Genomic DNA, 15,757 nt, shown 5'->3' with positions numbered 1-15,757 from the left:
CAGGATAAGTTTTCTTAAAGCAGAACACCAAGAAAACGAACTTGCGAGCATTGCTGTAACTGAGTGTTTTCAAAATTTAAGTTTAGATTGTCAGGAGCTTTTACACCTTTTACCCTAAACATAATGTATTTTGTCTTACTAGCATTTAATTGCATCTTGTTTGCATTCAACTACGTACTCAAGCCTGTCAAGTAATAGTTAGCCTTTATTTCAAGCCTGTAGGGGTCGATACCTGAGACAAAAACATTGCTGTCATCAGCGTACAACACAGTTTTCGCTTCCCAATAAATTTATTTTATCATGCAGGTATAAAGAGCCCCGATCCCAGAATAGATTTATGGGCACACCATATTTCACGTTTTTACGTTCCACGCCACAGAATTTACGACTGTAAATTGTTCTCTTACAGGTAAATAGCTTTCAATTAAAGTCAATGATACGCCCCGGATGCCGTAAAATCGAAGCTTTTTTAATAATAGGTCGTGCTGAATACAGCCAAAAGCCTTACTATAAGTCGAGGGAAATTCCCAGGGTGTATGCCTTTTCTTTTATGTTGTTTAGAATTTTTTTCATTTATCCCAGTGAGTGTGGTTTCTGCTGATCTATTTTTCCTAAAGCCATATTACTCATTGGCTATAATATTTTGTGCAGTTAGAAATCGAACAAGTCGTTTGTTGATAATCTGTTCAGCAGAACCTTTGCAAATACCGGTAGTACTTATATGAGCCTATAATTTGTTAGTTGCTCCTACAGCCACCCTTGTGTATGACAGTGACTTTGGCCAGTTTAATTTCATTAGGAAAAACGCTTGTAGGTAAAGTAATATTGTAAATGTGGGACAGTGGGAAAAAGATTATTTCAGCCACACCCTTTATCGGTTTCGTGTAATTTAGTCGGCTCCTGGTGCACAGGCATTCTTCGGTGTTAGAATTGTATTCAACGCTTGACTCTCGTCAGTCGGCGCTAATAACATTTCGTTTACGGAGTTTGATTAGATGAACTGTTCACATGGTATATCGGCTGATTCCTCAACCACATGATCCTACTGCAATGAAATGATCATTAAAGAAATCTGCAACTTCCGTATCAGTTGAAGCGTCATTTTGATACGGGACCTTTCTTTTCTTAAGTTCTTCTAGAGTATATACCTGACAGTTTGCCACCTTAGTTGTGAATTGCCAGTAATGTCTGCAATCCTAATTGTGCAATAATCAAACTCTTAATCTTCTAATGATCTGCATTTAACTTGTTTCAAACGTCTTTAAACAGCGAAAATTTATTTTCATGTTTAGCAATAAGGAACTTTTCAAATAGCCTACTTTTTTGTTTGATTCTCATATGCTGCTCACGGATGATCCAAGGATTCTTTACCTTTTTCTGCTTTACCCACATATATGTCAACGTTTGCACTTATACTGCTCGCTCCCATCTTTCTTTGAGTGCGCGTCTAATGACCAATGATCTGCTTGCTTCAACGTTCACAGCCCTCCTCACATCTGAACTTTGAAGCTTCTTCATGCCATCTAGCGAGAACAGTAAAAAAAAAAAAAAAAATAAAAAAAATACGAGGGACTTTAGCGACTAAAGTAGTAAAAGGCGAAAGCCTGAGTGCCGCATTCTGCTACGCAACTGCACTAAATTGTAACAAATTAATTCATTAGTCATTAATAATTGATTGATTATTTAGTCATTAAGTATGTAATTGATAGTGGCTTTCCGCCACTAGCAAATAGCCACTATCAAGCACGGAATCAAATGTACATGCAGCCTCGAACGAAAACCGTTAGGCTTGGCTATTTGAGTTTTTTCCCGCGCATATAGCTTATCGTTTATGGCACCTTTAGAGCTCTAAGGGTAACCTCTTTCCGAGATTTTAGGACGTTTGGTTTTTGTTTTGAACAGTAAGTATAAACGGTGTATAGGTCCTTTTTTTTTTTTTAATTTCGACGTTCTAGCTTTGATTTTTTTTTCTTTTTTTTTTTCTTTTTTTTTTTTTTTTGCTATGAGAGTGATAAGCACGGCAGATCACACATCGACAAGGCAGTGTTAGTCAAAATGCTGTCAGAAATATATGTTGCACAAACACACACGCGCTCGCGAACTTAGTCTGTCTTGGCGAGAGCCCTATATATATGAATGGCAGAACTTACCTGCAGTAAACTACGATACATAAATAAAGGTTACTGTCAATGCTTGCATCGTGGTTGAGTTCGAGATCAATAGTGTAAATAGATTGTTAACAAAAAAGAACCGAAACAGCGCACCTTTGGTACTCTTTATGTTTGTATATCTGTTACCTATAAGCATACTCCGAAAGATAAAGCCCTTATCAATTTCTGCTCCTATGATCCATTATCGATAGCACAAGACTGGAATAAGTAAGGAGAAAAAAACAAAGATGAACCAAAGAAAATCAGCCACCACTCATTGCTACTAATGATGTATACTGAATACAATGATTAATGCCGCGGTGTTCTGCGTAATGGTTTTCACTAGGAACGTTAGGAAGGGCTCCTCGTAACCACTGCGCTCGTGCGCGCACGAATCCCCACGTCGAAGCGAGCGATTATTATTTCAGAGCGACCGTGGGAATCATCCGTCACGAACGAGAGCGCGCTCACAGACAAATTGCACGTCCACAAATGCGCCGTGTAGACAAACGAGTTGCGTTATTACGCAATCCAAGCGCTCCGAATACCGGCGCATTTCTCGGACGAACTTGAACTCAACGAGGCGAAATCGTTAGGAAGTAAAAGAACGCAAAAAGAGATAGAACAGCCACGAGTGCACGCGTCGGAGCGGCATCTAAAGACTCGTGCGATCAGTCGTGGAAGATATCGTGAGCAATAATTACACGGTAGCTGATCTCGTTAAATACAACGCACGGCTTGCCGCTCAGTTTTGTTAATATTTCCTCACATCGCCGTTTTCTTTATCTCTTTCTCCTTGGTATTGCTTCCTCTTCAATTCTTAGTTCCTTTCCGTAGTTTTTCGCTCTCTCCGTTCCTCGGCTGACCGCTGCTGTTCCTCACGTTTCCTAGCCCTTCCTTTGATTACAAGAGTATTGGCTGGCTACGGTACTACGCAGAAAAAAAGGCAATGAGAAAACATAAGAGAGCAACTTGAAAGTAAAGGAAAAAAAATGTACGCAGTGTAGACTGTGCTCTAGATGGGTTCTCTATATTGCCCATCCATTAAATCAAAGCTCCAGCTCCGTTCAGCGCCCGCGTCGATTACGATGAAAGAAAGTCATGCGCGAAGATGCATGCAACGATGAGCCAAGTAGCCGACGAACGTTATCCAAACTGCGAGCAACAGTTCCGGGAAAAAAGCGCGAGCCAAGTGAAGTGCATTGCGCTGTGACTTCCTCGCCGTGCAATGCTCTGGAGACGCCTCGCTAAGCACCATCCTCGTCAGGAGCACGTATGGACATCTTCTGTCGTGTTTTTTTTTTTTTTTTTTTTTTTTTTTTTTTTTTTTTTTTTTTTTCCTTGGACGCTTTCAGCAGTTTTGTGCAAATCCTCGTGGCAAAGACGTCCGATACCGACAAGATAGGCAGATGGCAATTGCTGCACCGAAACGACATCGCGGGATTCGGTGAAATGCGGAGAGAGTATTTTGACGGAAGTGATATAGTGATAAAGTGCGGTGCAGTGTCTGCCCTGTGGCGACCCATCACTGCAAGCCGGCCCGAATAGATTAGTCCTTACGTTTGCTCCAGAAATTACGGATGGCGTGAGCAGGTATAGAGCGCCTGTCATCTTTCCCCGACACTGCGGCGGAATAATTGACCGATCAATCGATTCAGGATTTATAATCATGAGTGTTTGCTCAAGAAAGGCGCCTATACACGTATTATAAAATGATAGATTTATTGATTCATTAACCGATCGATGGAGCGATTCAGCCTGGTTATCCGGACATGGGCGTATTACATCATTTTCTTGCTTGAATATCGTATTGTGTTTACGGCGCGCGTTTTTATGAAGAAGTAGGCAGTTGAGTAACGAAGATGCACTTTCAAAAAAAAAAAAAAAAAAAACACCTTTCATAGTCTTAAATGCGTGCATGTTTCCAAATCGATATCACCCTCTTCAGACACCACTGATTCGATTCTCAGAATAATTTTTCCGGGTAAACTACTTATGCATCCCAAAAAAAGCCTGTCAGAAGGCATATAGCCCTAAATCCCAAAGGTTAATTTGTTTCCTTAAGCTTATGCAAAATTTCGTACATAATGTTAAAAATAGTAACACGAAACGAAAAACGAATATTTAAGTGAGTGCTTGCGAGATCCAGATGATCGCTTTCTCTTTCTTTTTTTTTTTTTTTCGCAGCCTTTCAGTTCCAGTTATACTAATACGGAGTAGGCTTAGGAAGTCAAAACTTTTGTCACGCACATACTCCAAAGCAATTATTAGAGATTACTTTATACGCATACATTAGCACATCTTGCGCTCGCGTGTGAACCCAAGTGATCAATAACCTCTCTAAGGAACACATGAAAAAACTGCAAGTCCCCGATTCGTGTTCAGTATCCTTCTGGCGGCGTGTCTATACACAGAAACTAAGAAAAACCCGGCACCAGAACTTGTCTGCACAAATATGGAGGATTACTTTTCACCAAGCTCACTGTATTGACAAATAATATTCGGTGCATTCGCCAGCTAACGTGAGAAAGAATCCGAGCGGCGCTATATACGAACGCTGATTTCGTCTAAAACAAAGAAAGAATATACTAGAAGCTGCACCTGCTAATTCACTATGTACATAACTGCACAGAGATTATCTTAGGTGGTTGTTACAAAGGAATGGAAAAACTCGCGAGTATATAATAGTAGGTGTTTTCAGGTTGGCGCGCCACGCGCCAAAGATTGGCCGGGTCACTGTACGCCTGTGCTCGACGCTTCTTTTCTGTGTGAATAAATTCCGGATAAACCAGATAAGATAACCGTGCTAATACCCCGCTATCTCTGACTGCATACACGAACTTCCACGTGTCGTTGGGAGGGTATGGAAAGGTTGTGAGGGTATGGAAAGTGTGATGAGACCGAAGTCGGGGAAGCGATATAGACTGGCAACAATCAGCGACTCAGTATTCATATCACAGAAAGTATAGCTTAACTTGGCTTGCGGTTGTTCCACATCCAGTTCACCTGAAGCCTCGTGTTCTTTCCTGCTATCTCCGAAATCTCCATAGGTCGGGTACAAGGGCTTTCGAAAAAAAAAAAAATGTAGAGGTTCAATTTTCATTGAACGAAGTTTCACGAGAGTTAGCCATCGGCCGCAACCGCAGTCACTACTGCCGTTTTTATCTTGGTTCACTTCCGTGCTTGGTAAGCTTCTCGGCAATGAGCTAATCTGGCTTATTGCTGTTCGATGGTATCGGCAGCCTGCATTCCACGGCTGCGGTCTCCGTCTTTACCTAGATGGCGTATGCGTACGGTGGACCTGCTTTAAATGAAGGAGCGGGGCATACCGAACTCCGTGGAGACGACCATGTTCAATGTACAGCACGTGAGAGTGTTGCAGTTTTATACGAGGCGTGACGGGCTGCGGCGATAGCAAGTGAATGGATTGAAAAACGTTATTCCGTCAGAAAGCATATGCGGACGATTCTGTATTAGTTGGCCATCAACCCATGACTGACGGCGACCTGTGTGGTTCATTCCACGGCTCTGGTCTGGACGACCGGGACTGAGCTGGTCAACATGGCCACCAATTACTCGAGACAAGGATTACGCATTACGCATAATCACCATCAATCACGTGCTACCAGAGTACAATATTATCAGTGACAACATTGAATGTGTCGTTGTGCAATTTTATGATGTTCTGGTAGCAGCGTTTTTTGACCCACCATGTGGATCCTTAAGGAATGTTCTTTTGCACTGTATGGAAAAAGTTTGAACTAAGCCTCCAGTTAACGCTACAATGTGTTTCTGTTGCCGATTTTAATCTTAATGCTTCAACAAATAGCTCAGGCTATTTGCGCCTACAATAGCTGTTTATGCCATAGGCGTGCTGCGACTTAATAGAAGCGCCAATCTGAATAAGTTCTACCTCTAAATATATCTTATACCTTTGTATCACAAGCTTTTCTCCTGACGACGTCAAAGCGGGTCCATTGATGTGCGATCCAAGTGACCAGTTGCCAATCTACCTCATTCCTCCTCACAAAATGTCTAATACAAATAAGGATGAAAATTACTCATCCACCACTACTCTGATAAAAATACAACCTATTTAAAGATATTATCTCAAATCAAAGATGGAACACGAACTTAACCGAAACAGATCCTAATAAAGCATACATGAACTTTTCTTTCTTCCTTTATGTCCGCGTACGAAAAGTGTTTTTCATTCAAACGGTGCAGTAAATGTATAGCACGTCATTTTAATGTATGTGTAATCATGAATTTCCGGTCACGAAGGAAGGAACCTTGTTACCATGGTAGCCACAGGAGTACGAGAGAGCCCGTATGGGAGTGGGCGTCACGGTGCTGAAGATCGTAACGGCGCGTTTCAGAGCGCTGAGACACGCCAAGCTGGTCTCGAGCAATATGGCGGGCGACATCAGCGCAGGCGATAATCGTCAATATATAAAGTGTCGAAGGGGAGTAAACGGTCGAAGCCGAAAAGTAGACAGAAGGGAGAGTATCACGGCGGTTTTGAGAGGCAAAGAGACGTCCCAGTCGGGGTGATGGTCGGAAGCATACACTGACAGCATGTTGGCCAGTGTGCGATGAAAGCGCTCAGTAAAACCGTTTGTTTATAGGTGTTGTGGACGTTAGACCATTGCGAACTTGTCAAGAAAGGTCAAGAGAGGTCAAGAAAGGAAGCAGAGGCCGCGATCGGTGAGCAGTTGACGGGGAGCGCCATGAACCGAGATGACTTTCATGCGGAAGAAAGTCTACAGTGTTGGAGGCGCAGCTGGAGGCGCAGCTGGTTATAGCTGCCGGGTGGCATTAGGTGGCCACAGCAATTCATTTGTTCCCGGAAGCGGATGTCAGAAAGGGCCCAAGCAGGTCGAGGCCAACACGAGAAAGCGGCTCAGTTGCAACTGCGATTGGTTGCAGGGGCCCACCGGACTGAAGCGGGGATGTCTTCCGGTGCTGACACAGCTCACAAGCGGAGACGTAGCGACGTAGCGATGGACAGAGCGGTAAAGACAAGGCCAGAAGAATCGTCGTCGCACACTGTCGTAAGTGCGTGACACTCTCAAGTACCCTGCTGTAGGAGCGTCACAGAGGTGTTCAAGGAGAGCGCAGATGAGTTGGGTACGAAGCACAAATAAGCTAACGGAAGGATCACAGTTGTTGCGTAACTGGCCAATAATTGGTCACAGAGAAGGGTCACGACTCTGGTCGGCGCTGATGTGAATAATCTCCGAGACGGACAAATCGAAGTCATCGGCAGTAGGGCCAGGCAATAAGTTAGTGTCGACATGATGGCGAGACAAGCAGTCAGTGTCTTGAGGTATAATCAGCCCGACTTGTAGAAAACAGTAAATGCCTATACTTGTAAGCGCAAAGCCCAGCGATCGGCCAGTATAGGATTTTTAAGTGAGGACAGCCAACACAAGACATTATGGTCTATGACTACGCAGAAGGGCTTACCAAACAAATAACGGTTGAATTTAGTGAATGCCAAAACAAGTGCGAGACATTCCCACTCCGTAAGTCCCAAACAAATAACGGTTGAATTTAGGCAATGCCAAAACAAGTGCGAGACATTCCCGCTCCGTAAGTAAATATTTGCGCTAGGAGTGAGATAGCAGGCAGCTGGCATAGACATTCACACCAGAGCTGCCGTGCTGGTACTGGGCATGGATGGCGCCAATACTATGGCCACTAGCGTTGGTGGGTGCTGAAGGGTCGAAATGCACCAGGATAGGTGAAGCGATGAGGGCAGAAATAGGCGTTTTGAAGGTATGAGCTTGGTCACGGCTGCAAGTGAAATTCCTGTTTTTCTGTAGAAAAGGGAGGTAATGGGACGCGCTACGTCTGCAAAGTTCAGAATGAAGCGGCGGAATTCATAGGAGCAAGGCCCGAGAAAACTTTGCACATCACTTAGGTTCACAGAGTAAAGAACACGCGCACGGCCCGCATTTTATTGGGGTCCGGCTGCACACCAGTCGCATCAACCAAATAACCCAGTACTTTGGTTTGGCGCCACTCGAGGCTGCATTTCTTGGCGTTCGGTTGAAGACTGGCACGGAGGAGGACGACCGCGATCGTAGAAAGGCGGTGCAGGTGACTTGCGAACGTAGGGGACAAAACGATGACGTCATCCGAATAGCATAAACACGTCATCCATTGTAAGCCACTGAGGAAATAGCCTACCATGTGCTCGAAGGTTTACTCCCGGTTTACTTTTGTCTGCACCTGTAAATATTCGGCCAGACTGCCATCGTCGCTACTACATTACTTTAATCCGGCCGTAGTACAGGGTGACCGAAAAGTCACAAATGAACAAAAAATTCCACAACCAGGCGACTATGAACTGCAGCGTGATGCAAGTTTCATAAAAATGCTCATTGAATCAGGCACGTTACTTAATAACAAAAGGTTGTATTGCAAAAACAGTTATTATTTGTTACTGACAGAGAGCGCCTCCGTTATGTGAATTAGTAGATGTGGCGCCACCACACCATTTAATGGTGAGAAACGGAGACCAAATTTTTGTCATCAAATATTGAATCCTATGTCGTCTTGTGCATTTTTATGAAAATCGTATCTTAGTAAGATATACATCTTAAGAATATTCCAGGACTACCATGTATGCAGTCGTGTACATAGCCTTCACTCTCTCTCTCTCTCTCTCTCTCTCTTTGTATATGTGTTGCGAAAACGTGAAAGAAACGGCTGTGAGTATATGGCTGCGCAGTTTTAGATCTCTCGACAAGCTTTTATTGTCTTATTTATACCGTTCCGTAGGAGCGGGTCTTCTTGAGAGGACTTCTTCATAAAAGGAACATAATTTCTACGCTGCACTTTACTGGTCATCCTCGCAATGTTTTCTTATCTGTTGAAAGCAGGCCAGAACGTATACAGCATAGAAAGCTTCTGCATGCCACGTCGGGAGGCACGTTACGGACACGAGATATAACTCTGAGAATACCGGTGGTAAGATGCAAACTCTCCGCCAGCCAAGATCGAATGCCTACGTTAGAAAAGTCGCGAGTTTAAGTCCCGCTGTACAATACTACTTTCGGAGGACTGTCGTCATCCTCCAGATGAGTTTCTGACCCCATATATTCCTCTAAGTTGTTGGTGAGGTGTCCCAAAAAAAGTCTACATGCGCTTTCGATGTCCCACCCACCCTGCTGCGCAAGCATAACGCACATTGTGCAGCTTTCCCTGTTGTCTTTGGATCTTTGTGTTCAGTGTGTGTGTGTGTGTGTGTGTGTGTGTGTGTGTGTGTGTGTGTGTGTGTGTGTGTGTGTGTGTGTGTGTGTGTGTGTGTGTGTGTGTGTGTGTGTGTGTGTGTGTGTGTGTGTGCGTGTGTGTGTGTGTGTGTGTGTGTGTGTGTGTGTGTGTGTGTGTGTGTGTGTGTGTGTGTGGTACGTTGCGAAAACTGAAATTATCCACACAGAGAGGAGTTATCCAGTGCGCTGTTTATCACTCGTATCGGCTAAATTTCTGGGCGTTTCAGACGTGTATTTTACGCATGATGTCTTGGTGGGATGCTCCGAGGAATAACCGTCACCGCATCTGGTCGAGTAACACTCTGCAATCGGCAACCAATCCGTTATTTAAACGACTGACCTATGCAGAGCTGTCGGTAGCAATATTATAGGGGCAGCAAAAGGTTTTGGGGTGTAAAATGCGCAAGAGTAAGTGCCCTTTCAGACCCACGAACTACTTACGTGTAACAGGTTTGGGGTAATACATTACTATAAGACGCACGTCTGACGGGCCTATAAGCCGGACCGTGAGCAAGCGAACGCGAAGTCCGTGCTGCCCATAGAAGACCGACCGTCTGCGCGAGAACATTTCGGTGTGTGTATATTCGGGGAGAGGATGCGAAGGAGGGGGAGGGGGGAATCCCGTTTTCATTATCGCGTGGCATCCACCTTTGCGTCCATCGACTGCGATGATGCTCCTTCTTGGCTCAAGGAGGCTGGTCGACCGACGAGCGCCATCACTCGCCCGCCCCGAGACATCCCTCCACCCGTTTACACACTCGCCGCCTTATTCAGTTCGACTGAGGCGAGAAGAACGGATGCAGGAAAAAGTGGAAGCATAATTGACGCCGGCAATTTGCTTTCGGCAGGGCAGGCAGACAGGGAAGGAGGGGCTCACGTATTCACAGGCGGTGGCATGCCGGCATGGATTACAGTGAGCGAGCAGCGGCTGTTAAAGGGCCTAGACTATGCGGGAGAAGGAGAAGGGTGGGCTTCGGCGGCAAGGCATGAAGATTGGGAAAGGGGGAACGTTTGGGGTGAAAAATTCTCCGTTTATCTCTTGGTTTTAGTTTTTTTTTTTCCGGCCATTGTAAGGCCCGCCAGACCGGATCTGGAGGCGCGAGAAATGAAGTGGCCAAGAAAGGGAGTTTTTCTTTCCTTCATCTATATATACGAGCTTGGCGGACGAAATTCGTCCCATCCACCTTTCTGGAGTTGCCGAAGCGTCCCACGAAAAGTTGCGCTCCAAGCATGCATGCGCTTCGATAGGACGACGACGCAGTCTACGGTGTACTTCTGTTCATGTTGCCTGGTGTCTTTTTTTTTTCTTTTTTGTCTTTTCTTGGGGCGGAATGTTTTATGGTGGTCATTCCTGAAATTAGCCGAATGCTTCCAAGTAATAATCTTCAAAAGGATGAGCTGAGAATTCCTGGTGCTGGGCGTAAAGCAGGTATAGCGAGCCGAAACGCTGTCTCTCACAAATATATGTATGACCTCTAAGAGCTTGATACAAGCGAAACAAGGCCGTATTTGGTAATATAAGGTTAATTTTAATCAAGGCATGAAGCTGTGCTAGGTGGTTTTCGTTTAGCATAACTTAAACTCGCTCACAGAACAGCAGAACTAATGTGGTGTCTCTTTCTTGTGTCCTGTTCTGTGCGCGATTTTCAACTGTGGTTTATTTTAAACTGACGAAGAAATTGTGCGAACGTTTTAGTACATCATGTAGGGTAGCTCTGTTGTTGGATCACTCCTGGTTGCTGAAAAAAGGTTGCGATCATTGCATACGGGGTCTAGGAACAACATAGTGTAATATATATTGCAGCTGGTCGCCAGAGATACCCATCTTACAGCTGGTGCGGAAAGGAAAAGCATGGAACATTTTTGTTTTCAACATTTGTTGACTGGAAGGCAGCGACCGAGAACTATAGACCGGTGCGTGTAATGTCCATATAGTCGATCCTTACTGTTTTGCCGCTGCAAATAGGTTTTATTAACAAGCTAATAACATTCACAAAAAGCTAAGAAAATGTGCCAGTAACATTCACATTGCGGCTGGTGACGGAATGTTTAACTTTCAGCCTTTTCCTGACACGCCCAGCGGGTAGTGATTTGGCTAGGGCCATTAGGAGCAGCTATATATCATGTTTAAAAATGTTCGCCTGCTTAGCAATACCAAAAGACACAATGCTCAGACTCTCGTTAGTGTTGCAGAAATGTTTTCATACAGACCAAACTTGGCCCAGACTAGCAACCCCTTAAAATCTCTCCGTTTTATGGCGCACTTTTCCTGCGGAAATGATATCTTGCCTCCTGGCGTTTGCTGGAGCAGTCGGTGCCATTTTGACAGAGTGTAGCGTAAATTTAATACAAAATATCTTACTTTTAAAACCTTTTACCTGACCATAAGGTAAAAAGGTGCATGCCGTAGTTGCTACAACAGCTCCGAAAGCGGCGCTTCGTCGCACAGTTGCTTTTCTTCATAATCTGCTCATAGCTTCACTCCAGCATACCGCGAGCACTATAGAGCTAGGGACATCCTCCGCCGAAGCTAAGACGTAGTAAAATTATTAATGAAATCAATCTATTCATAGCGTCTGAGGTACAGTCGCGAGCAAAAGTGGTATACAACACTCAGCCGGTGGCAGAGCCTGGAAAAACTGCCTTTCAACTTCATCTAGCAACAGCTATCTGGGATCCAGACAGTTGTGGCTGTGAACCATTTTATCCTAATGCGTGTGTCACTGTGGCTACCCCGTCGCTGTTGCAAGATGACATTTTCATGCAGTTTTCCCAAGCTCCATCACCGGCTGAGTGTTGTATACGACTTTTGCTCACGACTGCACATGGGCGTAGTAAAAGGAGGGATGTTGTAGCTTTTCCTTAACTGCACGAATTTCATGCACTGCTTCCAAAATTGATATATATCATACTATATTGCAGCAAATCCCAAGGTATCGTTTGATAGCATTGAAAATGCCCTCCGTTAACACAAAGTTCTGCTTCTGATCACGGCATGACCTCCCAACAACGGGGTAAAACAAGCTGCACCGACAGCTCTTGAATTCGTGTATTCTTAAGCACGCGTTAAAAGACGATTGCATTCACAACCAAAGGGGTAAACAATTGCGTTACCCTCGCAAACCATTTTTTTTTTTTTCAGCGTTAGCGGCTTGTGTTGACAGTTCTGCAATATTAGCCACTTCCTACATGCAGACTTAATCGTTCAAGCAATGAATTAACTTGGTGTAGCTTCGCCACGTTTATACCGGCGTCTTCATTAGGGCGATAAAAAGACGTTATTATAAGCAAATAAAGAAAGACCCTAATCGCCACAATGGCAATTAATTATTTCGATTGAAAGCAAATAAATTTTGACCTAAACAGCATGTTCAGGCCTCAACAAATTCGGTTGGTTGGTGTTACAACCTAACCACCAATGGCTAATTTTCTACAAAATGCGCGTGCAAGATTTCTTACAGACTGTGAAACTAGCTGGAAACACTATACTGTAAACACATCAGGGTCTATGAAATGGACATTATAGAAAGTGTGGAATCATTTTGTGTTCTGAAGGTGCATGCATGCGATGCAAGAAACCCATCGTTAAAGAAACAATAAAAATAAGACGGTGGTACGGGCGGAAAATACGCCAGCTCCGAAATGGCGGAATATATGAGCTGCAAAACTTTCTATTTTACAAAACATCTCTTGCTACGTTCGCTACTAGACGCAGAAAGTACCCTAATTGCAAGGCGAAGGAGATTTAAAATTCGGCTCAGAACTAGAAAAGAACCCTAACTAGATCATGCTCTTCGAGAAACGAGAGTCCGTAACGTACACAATTATGTCCAAAGAGCCTTAAAGGTCAACTCCGGTGGTTTTATCATCATTTTGGGTTTTTAGTTGAATTACATTCATCGGCATGTGCTGACTCCAACACAAAAAAAAACGTTTTTCGAAATTCCAATTTGAAGTATTTTTAAAAACGAAAAACAGCAAATCGAAACCGAAAGTGCTTTCACGGCAAGAAACGACGTCCCGATTGACGAAATGATGACGTCACACTCAGTATTAGAAAAACCCTCGTACTTGCGTTGGATGGTGAAAATAAAGTATGGAAATCATGACGCACTGCATAAAATGTCAGAGGTAGTTCAATATAAGCCTCACAATTTCATAATCACGCGAGAAGCGGACAGTAACGCCGGTATACTGTTTGTGACGTTAGAAACTCAGTGTTGTCCGCAGAAATAGTCTCAACTTTAGCCATGAAAACGGCGTATTTTAAAGCCGTGTTGTGCGTGAACGGATTATCGTACGGCGCCCAAATTTTGTAGAATGCGTCAGGATGGAGAGGAGGACCTGTGGTAGAATTTTTACTAGAATATTCGAATGTCAAAATACCTCCGGAGTTGCCTTTTAAAGTGTTAGACTCCTTGGTACAGCCAGTTGTACCAAAGCACATGTGCTACTGAGGCCGATGAAACAGGATTGATTGAAATCACAACCACAAGAAGGAAAAATGGCAAACGGTTTTTGCGCATTTACACAATATGAGACATCTGAGTGATTCTTTTTCACTGCGCGTACCAAACAAATGATTAGGAACGCTTAAAACAAACTGCATGCTTTACGCGCGAAGATCTGCACACTCCGTGAGTCAAGCGAGTTCCGCCTAGACAGTCACTAAACAGTCATGAAGTACAACGAACGCTCGAAGCGCACAGGAAGTCGGCGGGAGCATGCAAGGCCTTGTAACCTGTAAGAGCGTTGTACCTACCTAACGTAGCATGTAGTAGAGGATAGTTAAACGAGAGCACGGTTAAAGGGCAACTCCGGAGGTTTTTTGACATTCGAATATTCTAATAAAAATTTTACTGTATATTCTCCTCTCCGTCCTGACGCATTCTACAAAATATGGGCGCCGTACGATAATCCGTTCGCGCGCAACACGACTTTAAAATATGCTGTTTTCATGGCTTAAGTTGAGACTATTTCTGCCGGCAACACTGAGTTTCTGACGTCACAAACAGTATACCGGTGTTACTGTCCACTTTCCGCATGATTATGAAATTGTGAGGCTTATATTGAACTACCTCAGACATTTTATACAATGCTTTATGATTTCCATATGTTATTTTCACCATCCAATGCACGTACGAGTGTTTTTCTAATACTGAGTGTGACGTCACCATTTCGTCACCTGGGACGTCGTTTCTGGCCGTGAAAGCAGTTTAGGTTTCGATTTGCTGTTTTTCTTTTAAAAAAGAAAAAACAGCAAATCGAATACTTCTAATTGGAATTTCGAAAGACGGTTTTTTGTGTTGGAGTCAGGACGTGCCGAGGAATGTAATTCAATGAAAAACAGAAAATGATGAAAAAAACCACCGGAGTTGCTCATTTCCTGCCCATAAAGGCACAGCGGGCTTATCAAGCGCATCAAAACCAGAGTGAAATATGGCATTTCCACCAAAATTAGGGGAATCAAAACAACAACACAAAAAAGAAATGCGCGACATTAATGAACCTTCCCCGGGCTCCTCCATTCTTTATATTTTTCTCCATCAGTTTCATGACTCCTTGAGGCGTACTATGGTTCCGCAGAATATCCCTAGATTTATACACAGAGCCCTATATTATTTATTGTGGTCGGCTAGCAGCTCAAGCTGATCTCCGAAAATCGCAATCACGTTGCATGAAGTTGCTTCCTTGTACAATGTCCTCATAAGTAAATTTAAATTTTTCCTCTCGCTTAGGTCATTCTTCTCAGCCTTTTTACCGTCTTGACTACCGGCCCCCTGTTGTGCATCCCTTTTATTCCCTCTTTCCGCCGCGGCTGTTCAGGTGCCCACTTTCTCCCACAGCTTTTTCTTTTGTTACTGCTATGATTTCAAAAAAAAAAAAAAAAAAAAACCCGCTCCATCATCCCCAGCTTCAACAAAAATGCGACACCTGGCAACAATCACCGCTATCTCAGAAAGACACCGGGTGCTGCCAGTGTCATCGCAGAGGTGCAGTCGGAGCAGCAGGAGCAGCTGACAGATAATTGGAGCTCTGTCGACAGACCAGTGGCGTAAAACTGCAGGGTGTCTCCCATTCTCATCCAGATTTACCTTGGTCCCCTTCATTGCACAACACGCTGGTGTGACGACTCATCCAACCATGGGACCCGCACCGCGCGTGTAAATGAATACACGCGCGCTTGAAACATATATACTCCGTATACGTCGTTTGAACGTCGCCGCGTCTATGTGGCTACTGACCCGAGACGGTGGTGCTTGTCCGCGTTCATTCTACCCATTTTTCTAAGTGTCAATTGACTTCAACGAGGCTCTCCCAATGCTT

The 15,757-nt window shown here is 44.1% G+C and overlaps 1 long non-coding RNA gene across 1 annotated transcript in view; it reads right to left on the bottom strand.

Moving 5' to 3' along the window:
- Nucleotides 1-15,757, bottom strand: part of LOC146178992 (uncharacterized) — a 45,265-nt gene that overhangs the window by 15,715 nt on the left and 13,793 nt on the right. The window contains exon 2 of the long non-coding RNA XR_014700906.1: nucleotides 1,456-1,523. This is a non-coding gene — a long non-coding RNA (uncharacterized LOC146178992). The remainder of the gene's footprint in view (nucleotides 1-1,455; nucleotides 1,524-15,757) is intronic.

Source organism: Amblyomma maculatum, chromosome 9, assembly GCF_055883805.1.
Source record: "Amblyomma maculatum isolate TAMU_Amacu chromosome 9, ASM5588380v1, whole genome shotgun sequence".
Classification (NCBI taxonomy): Eukaryota; Metazoa; Arthropoda; class Arachnida; order Ixodida; family Ixodidae; genus Amblyomma; species Amblyomma maculatum.
This window is presented reverse-complemented; position numbering and strand designations above follow the sequence as displayed.